Below are 21471 nucleotides of genomic sequence, written 5' to 3'. Positions count from 1 at the left end.
TATAGCAAGCAGCAGCACAGAGTAAAGGGATATTGCTCAACTAACAGTAAATATTGCCTGCCCAAAAGTTGGGATCCAAAGATCCTAACTATAGCTTCCTGAACACAAAATATTGCTTTCTGATAACTATGGTTGTGAATTGGTTACAAAAGAAATGTATCAAAATCCTATATTTTGCTTCATGGATTCTTGGCTTGTTTACAACTGTCATGGGAGGGAAGTGACCATTTGAACTTCGCCTGTGACACTCTAATTTCCAGCATAATTCAATTGAATATTGGGATATGGTCATCATTATCTTATCAACGTTAATATTGTCTAGAATAAGAACCTGTAAGTAGCTGAGAGCTTCCCTGTAAATTATCATATACACTTTTTATGATTGGTTATGCATGTTTAAACCAGCCAGCTAATGATACACACAAATATCTGTCTACACCTGAAAACAGTTCTACTTTACAAAATGGATATGAATTTCCATTCTTGTTCTGCACATTATACGCTAAATCTATATGGACCACAAGTTTAACATTTCCAGCATTCTGTGGATGCAAATTTCTTATCTGGCATGCACTATATTCTAGCAGTGTAAAAAGTATGGAATACAGTAGTGTTTCTGTCCTAATTGCTGTGAATGTAATCAAACCTGGGACAATAATAATCAATAATTGAAAATACTGCATAATTATCTTTTTCTTTGATTACCTGGGTGTAGTTAATACCAAACAGCTAAAAATTAAAAGTGTTAATTCAGTTTGCATAAGCAATGAAAAGTATAATTAATTGTACTCCCAAAGTTTTTTTTGTTATAAATAAAGATTTTTTTTTTTTGAAAACAAACTCTGAGGTGAGGCCTCCTTCGTATAATCGTTCCTCAGCTAGATTAAAACCATATCTGACGGAAAACACTGTTTTCGTTCTTTTTTTGGGATTCATCATAAATTTCAAAACAGTTAAAACTCGTATTTTTTTTTTAATCTGGCTTTATTTGTTTATTATTAACACTCTAATCATCTGTTTCAACTGCTGCTGAAATAATACCTTTTAGATTCTCAACATATATATATGTACATAATGTAGTACTGTAACTGGACTAAACAAAGGATCTCTTCATAACCAAATACGATGAGAAAATTATGCATCTTGTACTGTAACACAGGTATCCTTTTACAGGATTATGCTGTACTCTGGAGGGATTACCAAATGATGGAAGCGTAGAATTCTTTTCATCCAGAAAACACTTTGTCTGAAATATAATTATTCTTGTTGTTTTATTTATAATATGCTAATCCAGTTTAGCACAGGTCCCAAAAATTCTCAGACTTTGGTTGTCGACTTACCTAAACCATTCTGTATTTTTTGCACATTTTTTTCCATTATTTTCATCCACTTCTATGGACTCTGTAGGAAAAAAAAATAAACATGAACACTTCAACTATTGGGTTTCAATTTGAATTCCTATTTTATGAATTTCAGCAGTTTCTCATAAAATGTTTTGCACTTGGTAATCAACATACAGACAAAAATATCCTGTCCATACCAGGGCCTGCTAAGGGCAAAAGGGACTGGATATTACAAAAAATCTCTTTTTGGACAGTTTCAAATGTACATCACACTTGTTTCAACCTCCACAGTCACAATTACTCATTTACCTTCAGTCAGACTCCTTTAGGCTCACAGCCACTTACTGACACATAATTATATTTCACTTCACAATACCTCTGATTTGACTCTTGAAATCCAACTGCGTCAAAACGTCTAACTTACAGGCCAATTGTAAGAAATAATTGTGCCAAAAAAAAAAGTTAAGTCTATGTAAATTATAGCTGAAGAAAGCGCTTACAGTCCTCTTTTCTGGATCCCCTATGATTCAACTATGAGTGAGTAACCCTCACAGCTGATCTCACACAAATTTGTGCTCTGAAAAGTTTATCAGGTTATTTACTTTCTTCTTCACACATCTTGTCTCTCCTCCTTCCTCTTCATTGTCTTCTGCATTCCAACTCATAACATGTGGCAAGATACAGAATAAATGCAATTTCAAGTGAAATAAATTAAACATTTTTGAGATTTAAGGGCATTTCATACTGAAATGCTGAAACTGTAAGTAACATGAAGCAGGTGTGCCAATGTGCGTGTGTAGGTGTTACATGGATGAGGGAAATATACAGATCACTGATGCTACAGCGTAATATAGTTTTATGTCACTGTTGGATGAAGGCAGACTTTGACCTGTGATGATAAGTGAGGCTGTTATTTAATGGACTGCATGGTTCAGTGCAAACTATGCTTCATTTTAACTTGTTCTAAAGTCACGATTATGCTTTTTTTCTGGTTCCTAGGAATATTTCATTTTCATTAAATTCTAAGTTGAGTTTCATTGCTGTGTTGGTATGTTACACTATTACAGTAATGGTGACATAGGAACCCAAGAAAGCATGAACAAATTCCATATTTCAAAGACATCCCAAATAAATATCCTATCCCTACTAGGGTCCTCCCAACTCTCAGTTCTTTACAAAGAAGCACAACCAATTTTGGATGAAACGGAGGTATCAGAAACGTGATCCAAATTTTTCAAAACATTCGTGACAGCTTCAGATTCACCATAAAAGGGGGGAGGTGGGGGTTGGGGGGTTTTGTTTGTTTGTTTGTTTGGGTCTTTTTGTTTTGCCTTTTTTTCCCCCCCACTGTACAGAGCTCATAGCATTATTTGAAATCCAGCTACAGGATCAGCCAGCTTCCCAGTGAGAACTCTCTGTAGGTTTCAGGCAGGCAGGAGATCTGAGTCTCCCAGGCTGGTAGGAAAGAAAAGTGTACTGCAGCACAGTCCAGAGATTAAGCAATAACTTTATCATGACTTTTTGCCCTTAGGACAATCAACTTTCATATGCAAATCCAGCTTTAATTTAATAAGATTGGAACTACTGCTTATACAAAATTGCTCATTGCAAACAGTAGGTAATGCAATAGATTTCAGTCCCTGTACTTCCCTGCTTATTCCAAAGGAAGAAAGGGACAATAATGAGAGAATTTAACAGGTAGCTATGATAGAAGATATATGTGAACATTACTGCCCGCATTTCTGAAAGAAGAATGTGTCATGTAAACTCAGCAAAGTCATTATTTCGTGTCTAATGGGACAAATTCTGATTGTGACTTCTAAATCAGCCACTGATTTCTTGTTGGCTGTCCAGAGTTGAAGATTATACAGCACTACACAGAAGTAAAGAAATATTTAAGTAATCTCCTCATGTCATGTACCAGTTTCTAACACTCAGTATGCTTTTGCTTTCTTGAAACAAGTAAGCTAGATAATTGTTAAAATAATTCCTTATTTTGCTAGCATCCAGTGAAATCCAGAGCATACTTAAAATTGTAGCTGTTACTTTACTGAAAGAAGTTATAAAGTGCTTGACATATTTTAAATCATGTAGCTTCACTCAGGGCAAGTCCTGTCTGCCCAACCTTCTATGATGGAGTGACTATATCAATGGATGAACCTCATGAGGTTCAACAAGACAAAGTGTAAGGTCAGGGAAACACCAGAAATCAATACAGGCTGGGGCATGAACAGATCAAGAGAAGCCCAAGAAGGACTTGGGAGTTCTTTTGAATGAGAGACTGGGCATGAGCGGGAAAAGTGCACTTGCAAAATTTTTAACAGGGCCTATTGCAATAGGACAAGAAGGTTGGTTTAGGTTACATAAAGAAGAAATTTTTTACAATGAGGGTGATAAAACACTGGAACAGATTGCCCAGATAAGTGGTGGATACTCCATCCCTGGAAACATTCAAGGCCAGGCTGGATGAGGCTCTGAGCAATCTGATCTAGCAGACAATGTCCCTGCTCATTGTGGCAGTATTGGACTACGTGTCCTTTAAAGGTCCCTTTCAATTCAAACTATTCTATGAATCTATGTATATGATTAAGATTTTTTTCCCTTGCTGCATGCACTTTATATATTTTTAGGCTGCGAAGAGGAGTGACATAATGAAATTACTTTAATCCCCAGGAAATAGTCTCTTAGGTGGCTCTTTACCACCCTCCAAAAGGCTGTGTTAGACAGAATAGAAAATTCTTTAACTTTGTGTTTATTTAGTTGCTTTGTCAGTTACTAAGTGTATTTTGCTTAAGCAGAAGAAAACAGAAAACAAGGTTCATTCTAATTTGAAATTAAATGTTCCACTTGGGTATGAGTCAGACTGTATATCTTCTCTGTTTTAGTCATGACTTACATGGGCATATGCACGTGTCTTCTCTATTCATTTAATTCCATTTAAAATATCATAGTAGAAGTCATGAAGTGTTACTCTTCACACACAATAGCAATTCTGTCATCATATTAAATGGCTGACAAAGGCACTATTGCATTTATTTTTTTATGGATCTGAAAAATCAAAATCTTTCTTTACTACTAATGAAATTTCATAGAAATACAAATGAAACTATTTCAATAAAGCATGCAGTAGTTGGAGAAAGAAGAAAAAAATAAGGACTTAAGTGTCCTTAACACTGGAAATTAAGAAATGACACAGAGAAATGATGGCTATTAGAAACATTTTCTGTGAGAAAAAAATTGGAGCTAGTTATTGTAAAGGAATCAATTTTCACATTGACCCCAAATTGGAAGAGATGTCAAATCAGTCACCAGTTTGCTAAATAAAAGACCCTTGGCCAATGCATTTTAGGATTTTGCAAAAAAAAAACATGCTTAAATGAAGACAGATAAAAATAGTCACACTAAATACAACTCTGGTGCCACAATGACTGGAGCAGTATACCAAGCTTGCAACTAGAAATATAAAATGAAAAAACGTCCTAGGGCTTTTTCAGACTTTGAAAATATCTTGGAAGCTCTAAAATTTCATTTCTGGAGGGTAAGTAACTATGTGCAGCTGATCAAAATAACAACTAAAAGGGGCTTTAGTATATATCCAGGTGGGGACATGACTGTAGTAGATTATGGTTTCCTTCTGGTTCACACTCTTGATCACAGGAAAGAAGATGTGAAGAAGGGATGACTTTTGCCTAGATATCACTTTGAGATAAGGTAGAATGCCGCTAAAGCACTCACCTATACTCAGGACATGAGAAGCACTCATGGATCTCCTAGTTTAGTCGTAACAATAGTTTACTATTTATAGAAAGAGAGGAACAAGAATAGTTCAGTGTGGGGAATATCATTAAAGACTATAAATGGATGTAATGAAGAGAGATATAAAATAGTCAGGACTTCTAAAAATGTCTTTTTTTACTGTCTTGCAGGACAATTTCCAAAGGTCAATGCAGAATATGTTAAATTACTTAGTAGATGTCTTCTGTACCTGGTGCCTTATAGGCATGAAACAAATTTCTTTTTTCCTAAAAATTATACCCATTCATTCATTAAGAGTTACATTACACTAAGATTTCATGCAACAGTTAGTCTCTATATTTTAAAACAATTCTGAAAGGCAATTGGTTTCACTCCTGCACCTACAAAAAACATAGTCTTTAATCTAAAATTACCTCCTCTGGATTGCCAAAATTTGATGACCTTCTGTGTACACAGTCTGATATGAATACTCCAACATGCATTTTTACTAAATCAGATCTATTTTTCAACCAATTTGATTTATATAAAACACTAAGTGCATATAGTCTTTGGGACATTAAGGAAAAAATTTAGACAGGTAATCTATGTTCATTTTAGATTTGTTTTGCAAATGTGTAGTTCCCCAGAAAGGTTGTTAAAAATATTAAGAGTTTGGGACTATGGTTAAATTACATCTTTTTTATCAGATCTGGAAAGAATATTTGAAAGTATCAATTAATTCTTTCAGAAGAGCATGAAAGTACAACTTTCCACTTTTAACTAGAAAGAAGCTTTACATTTTCCAAAGAGGGGGAAAATAATAAGAAAGAAAATTTAAACCTAAGACATAAATATAATCAAAATGAAATTTTGGTGAAAAAAATACCAGAAAAAATTGTTGAGATAAAAGTTATTTTAAAAGGTCAACAATTAAAAAATTATTACAATTGTTGCACCAGTCTTTCTGGGAAAAAATCAACCAACCAACCAAACAAAAAAACCTGTAACACAATGCTTTATGTGGAAAATGTGTCAAAAAATTTGTGTTGAAATAAAGAAAAGATAGCTAGTTGAAAGAAGAGAGTCAAAAAGAAGCTGTACTCAGTAAAAATCAAGATTTTTCACAGTGTTCTTTCTTTTACTAACCTCATTTTCATCAAAGCTCACTTCTAACTGCTTTATGTGACTTTTCATTTATATTGTAGGTCAGACATTTCAAAATTATAGTACTTTCAGAGCCACGTCCTGAAAACAGAGCTGTTGTATACTTTTGTCACTACATAGACGTGTTCCAATGTGACTGGAACCACAGTAAGTAAACCTGAGAACTGACATGTAGTTGTGAGTTTAGTGAGACAGACACAGACACAGAGACTTTTAAAATGATTCAGAAAGACTAGAAGAATAATTGTCATAAAGAAAATGAAATAATTAAATAAATACATTAACAAGAAGTAACAACAATAGAGAAATAGATCAACGTACAGAGATTTACAGATTAATATGCCACAGAAAGAAAAAAAATCTTTAACAAGTTGTAATAGGTACAATAATTGACATATTTCATAATGGTATTCAGTAACCTGCTTAGTATAGACTAGAAATGGGGTAGTTGTGATATGCCTAAGTACAAGGTTCTCATTCAGTTTAGCTAACTCATCAATTTTGCCACATGTGGCAAATACTGTATTTGTACAAATATATTGGGGTTCTTTTTTTTTGTTAGCAATATTTCTCTGTGAAATGGGAAGAAAGGAAGGTGAAAAAAGAAAGGAAGTTGGAAAGATGACAATAAGAATGGTAAAGACAGTTTTGCTGATTAAAAAAAAGGTAAAACAACAATTTTAGGGATGTAGGGAGAAAATTTGTGCAGCCAAAGCTCAACTGGAGTTAAACCTGTCCAGAAATGTGGGAGATAATAAAAAGAGGTTTTTCAAATATGATAATGGCAATAGGCAGTACAGAAATACCATAGGCCTATTAAAGGAAGAAGATGATCACTTCACAAGCAGGGACAGAGACAAGGTACAGTTATTTAATCCTTTCTTTACCTCTATCTTCAATATGGATGACAAACCAAGGGGCTGTCAGTGCCCTGAGCTGGAGGACCATGACTGCGAGAATAATCAACTCCAAATTGACCCCAAAATTCTGCAGAATCTGCTGCTCCAGCTGGGTCCCTACAAATTTATGGGGCCAGATGAGATCCATCCCAGAATCCTCAAAGAGCTGGCTGATGTAATTGCAAAACCTCTCTTGATGATTTCTGTGTGGTATTTGGAATCCAGAGAGGTCCCAGATGACTGGAAGGTAGTGAGCATTGTCCCGACTTTCAAGAAAGACAAGAAGAAGGACCCCAGAAACTATGGGCCTGTGAGTCTCACTTCAGTGCCTGGTAAAGTTATGAAGAAGATTGTTCTGGAAGGTATTGAAAAACACCTGAAAGACCATGCAGTCATTGATCACAGACAGCACGGCTTCATGAGAGGAAAGTCCTGCTTATCCAACCTGATTTCCTTTTATGACAAGGTAACCCACCAACTAGTTGATAATCGCCAGCCAGCCAGGAGGGGATTGTGCACTCTGCACTGGGGAGGCCTCCCCTTGAATATTGTGTGCAGTTTTGGGCACCACGATATGAGAAAGACATAAAGCTATTATAGAGTGTCCAAAGGAGAGCAATAAAGATGGTGAAGGACCTTGAGGGGAAGCTCTATGAGGAGTGGCTGAGGTCACTAGTTCTGTTCAGCCTGGAGAAGAGGAGACTGAGGGGAGACCTCATTGAAGTCTACAACTTCCTTGTGATGGAAGGAGGAGGGGCAGGCACTGATCTCTTGTCTGTAGTGATCAGTGGCAGAACCTGAGGGAATGGTCTGAAGTTGAGTCAGGGGAGGTTTAGGTTGGATATTAGAAAAAGGTTCTTCACCCAGAGGGTGGTTGGGTACTGGAACAGGCTCCCCAGGGAAGTGGTCACAGCACCAAGCCTGACAGAGATCAAGAAGCATTTGGATGATACCCTCAGGCACATGGTGTGACTCTTGGTGATGGCCATGTGCAGGGCCAGGAGTTGGACTCGATGATCCTTGTGGGTCCCTTCCAACTTAGCATATTCTGTGATTCTGTGAAAATACTTCAAGTATACACAAAGCATCTTTTTTCCTTGTGTCAGAAAATAATTTAAGCTGGAAGAGGGAACAGGAGATCATCAGATCCAATCATCTGTTCAGAATAGGATGAGCTCTAAAGTACTTTTCTCTAGAAGAGGGAAAATATGTTAGATGATTCTAGAAAGTGAATGGATTTTTATACAAAGAGAATTAAATTAATGACAAAAAACTGTTGATGTGGAGACCAGATTAATTATCCCTGTTCATGGGTATGAGCTGCTGCTACATGCTCGGGAGAAGAACTTTGAAAAAAAAGGAGGATTCCATTTGAATACGTTGGGTAGAAAATGAAATACACGTTTTTTCTCACAGCTTCAAATTTCCAGCCAGTTAAGGTTTTCTAAGGTTAAATTCAACTGCAGAAATGCTACACTAATTTATTTAAATTACTAAATGCAATAACAGTGTGAGTTTCCAGAGGTAGTACGCTGAAATTTGTTGTAAGGAATTGTCGAGAGTAGTTGTAAAAGCATAGGAAACTCATTTATTTTCTTTAAGATTTTTCTTGCTTTCCTTCTTCCACATCTTTCTCTCTACAGAAGACAATTAAACAATTTTTTTACATTAGATACCTTTCTTTTTTTATCAGATTTTATTTTAAAATCTGTTTTCTGAACTCTTTTTGTAACTGTACAAGAAACTGGGAAAGCATTTTTGCCATTGTATAAAATTTGATATAAATAAATCATGGCATAATCAAGGGACTGTTCTGAGCGTAAACGTGACAGTCACCCAGGGACCGCATGATGACTCACGATCACTGGAGCTGCAGTGATACACAGCCCCAGTAGCTTGTTTAAAGTTAATGTAGTTTCCCTGACATTTTCATCAGGCCTGGCTGACAACTCCAAAAATAGTCATTGGGAAAGAGAATACAAACCTAGAAGAGAAAAGGGAAAACACTGAAAATACAATGTTACAAGTTTATCATGTAGTAAGCAGGATATGATAAACTAGAACTGTCACATAGAAGCGGTGCCATTTGGAGTGAGTGTTATCTGTGAGTGTTTTCCATTATCATTGGCAAAGCCTAAAGTTTTCCTTAAGGTCAGATGCACAAGCTTGTTAGCAGTGTATTATGGCTATCCTCAAGGAATAGCTAGGATTCCCTAGTTTTATCTATAAGTCTCAAAAGCATTCACAGGCCTGATGCTTTTCCTCTAAAGTTGAACTACAAGGAAAGTTGAGAAATAATACCTTTGATAGAAAGCACAGCAGGCTGACAGTCACTTTCTACTATTGGGTTCCACCTTGTTTTTTTAAAGTCAATATTTATATACAAAAATATTATTTATAAATATTATCCAAAAGTATTATACTAAATCATATTGCTATTTCTTATCAGTAAATATTTATATTTTTTTGTTTTATAAATACTTTTGAAAATAATCCACAAACTGGATTTTTTTGTCTTTCTTTATTCATTATAAGAACAAAAGTTTTCAGTAGCTTTGTAATGATAAGCATGGTTCTTCCAAAACACAAAACCTATTTATAATGTCACTACCTTTTACTGTTCTTAGCAAAGTTTAGAAAATGCTGAAACTGTTTTAAAAGGAAAAGTAGTACTGGAGTACATTTTGGACAATTTTTGGTTATTAAATGACCTTAAATACTGTGATGAGTAAATAGCATCTTAACATGGGCTATTTTCTATGTGTTTAATGACAATTTAAAGAAAAATCTAAGTAGTAACTGGTGAATGTTAAAATTCAGAAGTGAAGATTACTAAGAATTTAATGTAATCTGAAAGGGTGTGTTGTGCACTTGCCCTTTTTCACTAGAAATTTTATACCTGAATTCATGTGTTAGCACGTTACACCTCAAAAACTATGAACAGTTTGTGAAGTAATTCCTAAACCACAGTCTCAAAATGCACAAAAATTCTAAGAATTCATGCTCAGAACTTGGCATTATTTTCATCATGCACGAACACTGCTATTCAAAATCCTCTCAGAAAATTGATCCAGTAGCAATTGAACCATAGATGTCTAAGACACTGTTCAATACTACTCATCATAGCTGACATATGAACTTGTTTTCCTTTAAAAATGATTTCTTTCACGTAATAGATATTAAATCAGCAGTATTTCTTCAAAGGAAAAGCTGCAGGAGACACCGTACAAACAAAATATAGCACAAGTTGTGATCATACATTTATTAGAAATGGAAAAAATGTGGCACATACCATGGAGGTATGTTCTGAGATGGCCTATTCTATTTTTAGATTTGGGAAAATACTGGGTACTACACTGTTTTGTTTAGCTTGATAGGTTTGGCAGTTTTTGATTGCTGATCTGACACAAACAGATTCAATTAAGCACCAAGAATTGCATTAGCTAGACACCTGAGACTTTCTGGAATAACAGTTTTGTTTGGTGGGTTTTTTTGTGAAAAACAGATTATTAATAAAATGAAATTAATACAACCTAGTGAAACTATAGTACTTTACATAAAGATGAAGGATAACATGCTTTTCATCTACACTTATTACATTTTTACACCCATTTACCCTTTTAATGTGCAAGTGCAGAATATTAAAACGGGGTAACATTTTTTTAAACTCTTGCTAACTGCCAAATTGTTAAAACTGAAAGAAATCAAAGCACAGTCAGGAGCTTACTGATAATTAGATATTCTTGAATTTAAATCTAACTGTACTTCCACTATAAGTTAGTCCTGAGAAGTCATTGAAACTGAACACCAGAAAAAAAGATGAAAGCATTTAAGTAGGAATAGAAAGTATATTAATTTACCAGGGAAAACTAAATTACTATTAGGTCATATGCTGTTTAACAACTACTAGAGTCACCTTTCTTTATAGATTTACTTTCAATTTTATATTCAGTAACTCAATGATGACTCTTTTATACCAGTGTGATGGGTTACAAAGAATATTTCATACCACTAAATCCATGCAAAAAGGATTTAAATGATCCATTCGGGCAGTTCAACATAATTTTCAGCATTTTGAGAATACTTATTTTGCTGAACATAATCTTGCAGCACTAAGAGAGTGATCTAGCTCATCTGTTACTGACAGAATTCTGTGCTTTTCACAAAAGCATGAAGAAGACATATCATCATCATGGCTGGGCTTTGCAAATGAAGATTTGGGAAGGGCTCTACCCACATTTGTTACAGGCACGTTGGTGGCTAAAAAGACCAATATGAGATAGGCACGTCTGGTTGCAAAAGGCACAGCAGAAAGACTCCTTAGGTGGTAAATTCTGCAAGACACGATTCTTTCTACACTGTCTTTTCTCCTCGAGAGTGATCCTGTGTGCTTTCTCAAAGGCATCAGTAGCATTATAGATGGTGTGTCTCCAGACCCCCCGATTGGAGGCCATCACTAAATAACTTTAAAAAGCCCGTGTCTCTTTCTGGATGTGACAAGCTGATCTGTCCTCAACTGTTGTCAAGAATATTGCTAAATTTTGTTCCATTAGCCCATCTGTAATCATAATTCTTTTGACAGAAATTTTAACTAAAAATGCAGTGTCCATTTTCTCACCCTACTCTGTGGGGTTTTTATTGGAAAAGTGTTGTTAATTGCTTTCCTATCGTCATAACTATGTGTTTTATTTTGCCTTCTGGTGTGACAACCAGAAGTCAGAAAATTGTGGCTCTAAGAGATAGTGAATTACTATCAGAAAAGTTGTCACTCTAAGAGATAGTGAATTACTGTCAGAAAGGATGATGGTATAAATAGGAAGTTCCCTTCCAGAATAACAAGCTACACATCATTATAAGAAGAATACATCATATAGATTGAAAACAAAACAAAACAAAACGAAAACCACATAGTAAAGGATGGTTGGGTTTTGTTGTTGTTTTTTCACTTTAAGGAGACATGATGAGTCAATTCTGAATGCAAAAAAAAGTAGTTTGGTGCCAATAAAAAAGAGATAAAATTGTTTTTTTTTCTGCAAGAAGTTTTCATCCATATTTCTCTAATGACACTTATGAATACTTTTCTTAAGTAGAGAAACCAGAGGACATAATTTGCAAGACAAGAAAATGAGTGCTCTCTCTAAGCAATGTTGTAGACTATAAACTTTTCAACTGTGTTCGTTAAGATGGTTTCATTACAAAATTGTAACTTAAAAGCCATTATGAAGATCATACAACTGCATTTCAAAGAACACAAGAACAGCTTTCAAAGCAAGAACTTTGTTGTCAAGTATGAGGCAGTCAAACATAGTGGCACTGATTTTCACAACCATATGCAATCATGCCACAAACTTTTTATTAATAGAATGTATTAATACTTATAGGAAAGTACAGTGCAAATAAACAAATTTATAATAGTACTCCATTAAAGGAATGAGTTTATTTTGCTCTGCTCTCTGGAGCTATACTTCAGATTTACTCATAAGGAGTTGGGAGAGGACACAGCCAGGACTGCTGATCCCAACTGACCCAAGGGATATCCCATACCATGGCATCATGCTCAGCGTTTAGAGCTGGGAGAAGGTTGGCCATGGGCGCTGCTGTTGGGGGACTGGCTGGGCATTGGTCATTTAGCTGTGAGCAATTGTTTTCAAATGCATCATTTGCCTTTCTTCTGCTTTTATTTTCCTTTTCATTTGAATTTTTACTTTTTTTCTTTCAATTATTAAACTGTTTTTATCTCAATCCATGATTTTTCTCACTCTTGACTCTCTCCTCCATCTCACTGAGTCAGGGGATTGAGGGAGCAGCTGTGTGGTGCTTAGTTTCTAGCTGCAGTAAAATGACAACACCTGTTTTCTGGAGAACAGGCCTCTTAACTAGCATGATTTAGACTTTCTGAGTGTTGAAAATATGAAACTACAACCTTCTGAAGAAGCAGCAGTACCTCCTAGCAAAAATACTGTTATGTGTTTTGAACAAAAATAAAATAGTAAATTGCATTTTTTAAAAGTCAATGTATTACATTTTGGGGAAAAAAAAATCATAAAAAATGGCCAAATAAAATATATTAACATTTCTGAAATGTTTACTCCAGTTCTTAAGCTAAGCTGTCTGACTTTCATTTTGTTCTTCTTTGTACCCTGTTCGTAAAACCACTGTTATTATCACTCTGGTAGGTTTAGTTAGGCAGTGGGTGGAGACATTATAGTAAAAGCAGACGGATCACAAAATCATGAAAATGCAATGCAAAATTATCTCTGATCTTTCTTCCTCTCAGGGCTTTCAATACATCTTTCCACAAAAGTGTTGTGTGAGTTCTAAGAAGCAGACAGAAGAGAAAACTGATTTTCAGGAATTACTGATAAATAGAGAATGTAATATGTTGATCCAACTATGTGGATCCAAAGTGCAGATGTTGTATAGAATCCTGATGAACCTATCTCAAAAAAATACTTACTAAAGCTGGAAAAGCTTTGTAAGAGGGCAGCAAGAATGGCACGCTCAGTTCCCATGGAAGGAATGACTAAACAGACCAGGTTTCATGGGTAGGGAGAGAGACTGCAAGAGACATATAACACGACACCTACAAAATGATGAGTGATAAAGCAAGGGCAAAGAGGGAGTATTAGATCATTGTCTCTTCCATGAATTAGAAGGCATACAAAGAAGTGCTCATATACATGCAGTTTAAAGAAAACAAGAGGAGCTTCCTCATATGTTAGGCAAGTAAACTGTGGATCTCCTTGCTGCAGAAGGCTGTGAATATTAAAACTTTACATAGTTCATTTGGAAACCAGACAAACTTGTGGAAGAGAAATTTGTTGATGATGTTCAAAAGCTTCTAGTTCAGAAAGGCCCTCAGGTGCACATTGCTGGAGACTGAAAGAATATTCAGGACCAGAAACAGTATATTTATAAACTGTTCTTATAGCCTTTGTTAGGCATTCCCTCTTACGCACTGTCAAAGATGATATTAATCTTGCCTTGACTCATTAGAGCTCATTAGAAATGTGCCCACCTCTTATTACTTGTAGCAGCACCAATATACATATAGTACGATATAGCAGAACTTCAGATTATCCTGAAAGTCTAAATGACACTTAGAGAATTGAAATATAAAAGATTGGTATCAGAGAGTTGTCCTCTGCTCTTTTGCCAACTGTGTGACATCCAATGGTTGCAACATCAGTTTATGGGTGAGAAGAGAGGAAAGAACTTTTGTAAAGTAATAACAGCTAGCAATATGTTCTCTCAAAGCAGTTCTCCAGTAACAGTCCTTCACCAGAAACATTAAAACAGGACCATGAAGCTGGGGTGGCACTGAGTCCCTGAGAATATTCGCTTTCCACTGTGCCTCAGTGGAGCTAACAAGAATAAAAGCCAAAAATATTCAAAATAAACTGCATATGTCTGATCACAAAAGACCCAAATGCATTTCTACACTAAATATTCTGTTTCAACAGTCCCTGTTGTGTGATATGATCCCTGAGTACAAAGCAAGAATGATGTCAATGCAAACCAAAATTGTTATTAAGGTTATGCAAGCTGGTCCTGCTATTGCCACAGAGGTGTATGTTTTCTCCTTTGGTGAAATTATTTTTACCATTTATCCAAAACATTAAAGGATGTTTATTAATTTATGCATCAAATATTTGCATAAATTTCTTACTTTCTGTATTTTTTGTAAGGTAGCTCACTTAAAAGGTCTTTAGGAATTGTTAGTACATTTGTACCAAGAGCTATCTGCTACTTATTCCTTTGATTTTTAACTTTCCGTTTTATTTTGTTTTATACATGTGACATTTATCAAGGCATTTTAAATTATTACAAGGCATTCAGTTGTTACATTAGATCATCTGTAGCTGCATCAAACATCTATTTTTTACAATCATGGCAACTATGACAATGTCAAGGTTCAGAAAAAAGCAATAGTAATGAACATTGATATAACTGAGACATTCTGTAAGATTAAATTTGCAAACAGACACCCCTATGAGGTCAGTTTTACCCTTTCTAATGTTTCACAAAAATCTATGAATCTGACCTCTCATCTGCCAAATAAAAGAGTGCTGTTACTGATACTGCTGGGTAAAACAGGATTTCATATTAGTCATCTACCTGGAAAAGATGTTGACTCATTCAGTCAGTGGCTATCAAACTAAGCTTAACACAAGAATCTCCACTTCCCTCAAGACTTCTTTTTTTTTTGTGTGTGTGTGTGTGACAGCTTGCTCATGGTTCCTATATTTATTCAAGTAATAGTGACATTGTAGAACGTCTTTCTTTCAGGTTGCACTAGTAGACTTCTTACTGTTAGAAATTTTAAAATTAATTTGAGCTCAATTCCAGTTTCACACAAGCAAATGTGTAAAACACCCTTTTATCTGTAAATTGATTAAAAAAAAAGTGGTAAGAATAATTGTGAAACGGTTTTTTAGAGGCACAGTTTGTATGATAACCCAAAGCATCACTGTATACTGTATATTTTAAGAAATCTCCTAATAGGATTCGTAAGGTTGACCTACAAGACCAGAAGTCAAAATTAAAAAGGATTGTGTAGCCATCACACACTTAAATAAACTGACACCCAGAAGAAAGAAAACCATCAGTATAATAATTAAAATTAATTAGGATGAAACCAGTCCAACAGTCTAAAAACCAGCATTATCAATCAAGCTTATCCACAAGATGTTTTTGTCTGCTGGGAATAACCAGGTTTCAAAATCACGAGACCTCACTGCAACATGAGTCTAGGAGCCCTGACTGGATATAAAAATCAGTAAAAGAATAAAAAGTCTCTGTTCTATGCATTCTGTGCCAGTGATGAGTACAATTATAGGCCACAGCTGCTTTCTTTTCATCAGAAGGCCTCAAAGTTCAGTCAGCTTTAGGGAAAGATGAAACATATCTCATTGATCAGTATTATTGGTAGTATTCTTAGTAGAGAAAAGGAATAAAGCATGTGTTAAACAAGCATGAACTTTCATAGTAATAGAGAACTGACAGAGAAGTACTGTATTCAGAATGGAAAAAAATGTTAGGTAGCCTTTATCAACACACAAGCCATGCACTCAGAAATCTTTTCTGTGTATGAAAGTCCTCAGTCTTTCAGCCTAACTGTTTAGAGGTACTGGGTCTTTAAAAATTACAGTTCTGAAAAAGAAGTTACTTCCCTAGATGAGAAATAGGCAAAAGAAAAAATACCTAACTAGATAGGAGATGGTGGTATTCCAGCAGTTATTCAGGAGAATAATTTGATATTCTGTGAGGAAAGGCATAATACATTAGCATTTCAAATTATCATTACTAATTACTGTCACTAACAACTTACCACAGAGACAATGGTTTATTATAGTGGAACTATTTAATTCATGCATTAATATGTACACTCTGTTGACCAAAATTTTTTTTCTCCTTAGTGCCCACCTAAGAATTTGTTCCTTCTCAGGGTTAAAATCAGCCCTAGTCCTAAAGCTTCAATAGGTAGGTCAAAAGAAAGAGTTCATTCTCACCTTTGTAAAAGCAAGGGCAGGTGGATTTGAGAGATTGTGAAACTTCTAGATTGCTCCATTCCATTATGACAATTAAAATAATCCAAGCAACAGACCCAATAAACAAAAATGTTATGTTCAGACTAGAAATACATATGACTGAGAGTGTCTTGCTCTGATTTTTAAACTCCTTTGATTTATATTTTGCTCAGTCAGCATGTGAGTTAGGACTCCATAATCATAAGACAACATAGCACAAGGCACATGGTGTGTCATAAGTCCAGAAATGAGTATCACAGAAATACATTAGTGGGGAAAAAAGCTAATTTGGATTAATGTAAAAAAGAACTACTTTTAGTGACACAGTGTGGTTTTATTTTAGTTGTGAGCACACTTAAAAGTTTCTTAGGCACCTATTTTTATACATGACAGTTTGAAAGGAACTGTGTAAGTGTAGCAGGTTCAGGGAGCTACTACACGCATGACAATGTCAGGCCAAGCATGTTCCAGAAAGGGTCATTTGTACATAGTGTAAGAAGCTTCCTTTCCACTAAAGGATGTAATTGGAAGGAAAAGGGGTTTCATGATCACCATAGGTTTCTACATTTTGTCAATACCTTACACTTTGTGTCTAAACTGAAAATTAAATGTCACATTCCAAAACTCCTTCCTTCTTCCAGGTTCAACGTTTGCAAACCTCACATCAGTTCCAAGCATCAAAGCACAAGGAACATCTACAGACCTACAGAAATATATCACGGGAAAAATAACAGACTCAGCAATGTGTCAGCAGTCATCTTCACAGAAACTATTCTACAGGATAGGATAAAGCCATCAAGCTCAGGATGGTTTACTGCATGCATTTCCACATGATGCATTATCCCAGACCATTTAAATCAAACACTCAAGTCCCAGGAGATGGAAAGGAAAGATTAAAAAAAAATAAATAAACAAAACCAAACCAAACCACTCATTCTAAACATTTGAAAAAAAAAAAATCACAAATCCAGATACAATTAAGGTGTAATTTCCTGTTGTGCCTACATTCCTTGTTTCCCCTCATAAATCTCATTAATGTTAACGGTGCTTTGGCTTATGGGACTGTCCATACCAAACTATTTTGTGGCATATTCTGGATAATTGGGTTAACATGAATTCAAAATCCACAGTCACAATGGCCCTTAAGCAACTAATACTGTAGCAGAAATATTGGTACCTGAATAAGCAACTGTAATTAGTATTTCAATTATATTGTGTTCCCTGATTAATTATACATTTTACAAAAATACTACCTCTCCTGAAAGCAAAAGATCAAGGTCTCCTGGGAGAAAGGAGGAGAGAATTGCCCACAGAGAATTCAACATTAAGTTTTCAGATGAGTCTTCACATTCCACCATGCTAAATTTCTCACAAAGCCATGACCATCATTTCAATAGCTTGCCTAATGCTTTCCTGTAACGCATCCCCACAACAACAAGTTCAGCGAACACAATTTGTGCCAGAAGCTTGATGGATATTATGTTAAAGGGTGCATGTTATCTCCGTGTGCACTCAAATTTATTAAGTTGCAGTCTATAACTGTGAGACAGTTTCATGGAGCCTTTGCTTTATGGCAAGAAAAAAAAGACATTAGTGCTCTTCTACAAGACTAAAGAGAGATGGAGTCATTAGTATTTTTACAGCAACCTAGTCAATCCAGTGATTTAGTAACAAGTTTGCACACTCTTTAATTATAAAGTTCACAGAAATATCACATTACCTGAAAACCAAAAGACAAATTCTCTCCTAATGTAGGCCTACTGAGAGCTATTTCCATGGATAATTTGACCCTAAATTCTCAGCTCCACTGACTACGACAAGCTGCCTAATTCATGCAGTTATTTTAAATTAATAGCTATCTGTTTCCAAAACAAGAAGAAAGCGCTGTAAGAATTTTCATGAGGACAATTGCCATCCAGAAAAGCCAGAATAGGCACTTAGTCCCACCTCAACAATTTAGATCTTCATGCAATTCCAGCAGGCATGCAGGAGCTGAGGGGATGCTAAAAGATGTACGATGCACATCTTTTGCTCCAGGACTGAAAAGGAGAGAGACCAGTTGTGTGAGAGAGCTGAAAGAAGAGCTTAGGTAATGTCTTCTTACGGCTCAAAGGAGACAGAGGAAAGCAAAGGGAAAATCGGAAGAACTCAAGTTCTTCCTAGGTTCAGGGATGAGTCTAAGTTATGACTAGGTGACATCTTTTTATTTTATTAGTCTTTGAGAAAAGTTGTTTCTCTTTTAAATACATTTGTGTTAATTTTTAAAGCCTGTTCTGAACGCATGGCCTGCAGATAGATATCAGTTTAGCTTTGACCTGAGAGATGAGAAAATCCAAGCTGAGAACACTTCAGTCAAGCACAGAACTGCAAGGTCTGATGAATTACTTAAAAAAAAGGGAGATCCAATTGGATTTCACAGTGTCAATCAGCAAAAATATCAGCTTTTTAATTAGATGGGAGTTATCGAACACGTATACGTCATTGCATTGCCATAATAACAAAGGAGACAATGAAAATTGACTACTGTTACTTATGTTTTCCAAACATGCAAAGTATTATTTCCTATAAATAATAAAATGTCCTGTCTACTCTGGACACTTAAGTGGCAAGTAGATAATGAAGTAAATGTATGTATATTAAAGTACTAACACCCCCATAAAACTGGAAGAAATGCTTGAAATTCTTGGTTCTTGAGGAAGCTGAAGTTCATTCCTCCTTCTTTTGTTACTTTTTATTCAAAATGCCTGTCTGGGACTCCAGCAAAAATCGGTTGTAGAAACTTTGACAACTTTTTCCTAATTTTCAACATTTCCTCATCCTAAGGACTGCAAAATTATATCTGTTCTAAATTAGCAAAGGAGTGAACACAGAATAATATTATATAATAATTAAAAAATTATAAATCTTGAGCTTGAAGTGATGCTCACTGTATTTTATGTGTTGCCTAACCTTTGAACAAGTCTCTTTGGTTTAAAACATATCTACTCTGTCTTTCTATTTCTGTAATAATATGGGCATTCAATTGGTTTAGGGTTTTGTTTGGTTGATTTTGTTTGTTTTGGTTTTTTTAATGCACCACAGCTAATAAATTCTAGTTAAAGAAACAAGAGCTGGGAATTAAGATCTGAGTATGTCATATTGTCCTTAATTCATGCTGGATGCAAAATTAAGGCAAATATGTGTGCTGCCATATTCTATTGTTATTTGTAGAGTTCTGCAAATCCGCACACAAGTACAGAAAGCTAAGATTTACGAAAGTCATCACCTGCAAAGGCTTTAGTGTAAAGAATTAGTTTCTCCAACCTCATTATACCTATATTTAGGACAGACTGTGTCTCCTTGTCTGTGTGACCCTGATAAGACTTCTGTCAAGGCTTTTGAAGCACATGTTTGTATGCAAGAAGGCATGCCGTGTTACAGTACTCCTCCACAGCACAAGAAATAGAAACAGAACCGTAGAAGTCCTGGAGGGTCCTTTGGCTTCTCTGTTGGTGGCCAGGGCCATCTTTGGACACAGGCAATGTAGGCATTTCCAAGCAATAACTATTTGCAAGTAGACTCCACTTTATTTTGACACTTCAATTTCATTTCAGACAAAGCCTTAGAAAGTCAGGTTAGACCCAGGTGCTGGGAGTGAGTTTGTACAACTACTGCTACATAAAGAGGTCCTATTTATCTTCAGTGGTGAACAACTCTAACTGTTCCTCTAATAGTGGTGGAAATAAGAAACCAAATTTTCCTATACTCATCTCAGCTGCTCTTCTGATCTCTTTTATGAGAATTAGCTTCATCATGGCCACTCATCCTTTGCTGATAACACTCAACTTGGTATGTACCTTTTAAGATTCTGAACGGGTTTTGGCTGTAACACTCAGAATGTGGTTGTGTAGGTTGAAGTCAATTTATTCCCAGAAATGAAGTCAATTAAGTGCTACAACTGGGGAGCTGCAGGCACCAGGACTTTCTTCAGGGCAAAGCCAGCATAGGCAGGGTGCTGTGACAGACCTGTTTTTCATACAGTAATTTAAGGAAGATAAGAGGGCATTTAGCTCACTATTCCTAACAAAAGTTAAAATTGAGTATGGTGCTATTAAGTTTCAGCACTTATTCACAGCTTCAAGATGTGGCATTGGAGAACTGGTTATTTTTAAACAAGACAATCCATATATTCTGCAGAAGTGTTGGCAAATTTTCACAAAATCACAGAATCATGGAGTATGGTGAGTTGGAAGGGACCCACAAGGATCATCGAGTCCATCTCCTGGCCCTGCACAGGACCATCTCCAAGAGTCACACCATGTGTCTGAGGGTATCATCGGATATGCTTCTTGACCTCTGTTGGGTTTCGTGACCTTTGTTGGGCTTTGTGTTATGACCACTTCCCTGGGGACCCTGTTCCAGTACCCAACAACCTGCTAGGTGAAGAACTTTTTTCTAACATCTAACCTAAACCTCCCCTGAAACAACTTCAGGCCATTCCCTCAGGTTCTGCCACTGGCCACCACAGAGAAGAGATCAGTGTCTGCCCCTCTTCTTTGCCTCATGACGAAGTTGTAACTGCAATGAGGTCTCCCCTCAGTCTCCTCAAGGCTGAACAGAACAAGTGACCTCAGCTGCTCCTCATATGGTTTCCCCTCAAGGCCCTTCACCATCTTTGTTGCCCTCCTTTGGACACTCTGTAAAAGCTTAATATCTTTCTTATATCGTGGTGCCCAAAAATGCACACAAAAATGTTCAAGATGAGGCTGCACCAGTGCAGAGCAGAGTGGGACAATCCCCTCCCTTGACCAGCTGGCGATG

This window comes from Chiroxiphia lanceolata, chromosome 4, assembly GCF_009829145.1.
Source record: "Chiroxiphia lanceolata isolate bChiLan1 chromosome 4, bChiLan1.pri, whole genome shotgun sequence".
NCBI lineage: Eukaryota > Metazoa > Chordata > Aves > Passeriformes > Pipridae > Chiroxiphia > Chiroxiphia lanceolata.
Note: the sequence above shows the minus strand (reverse complement) of the source record.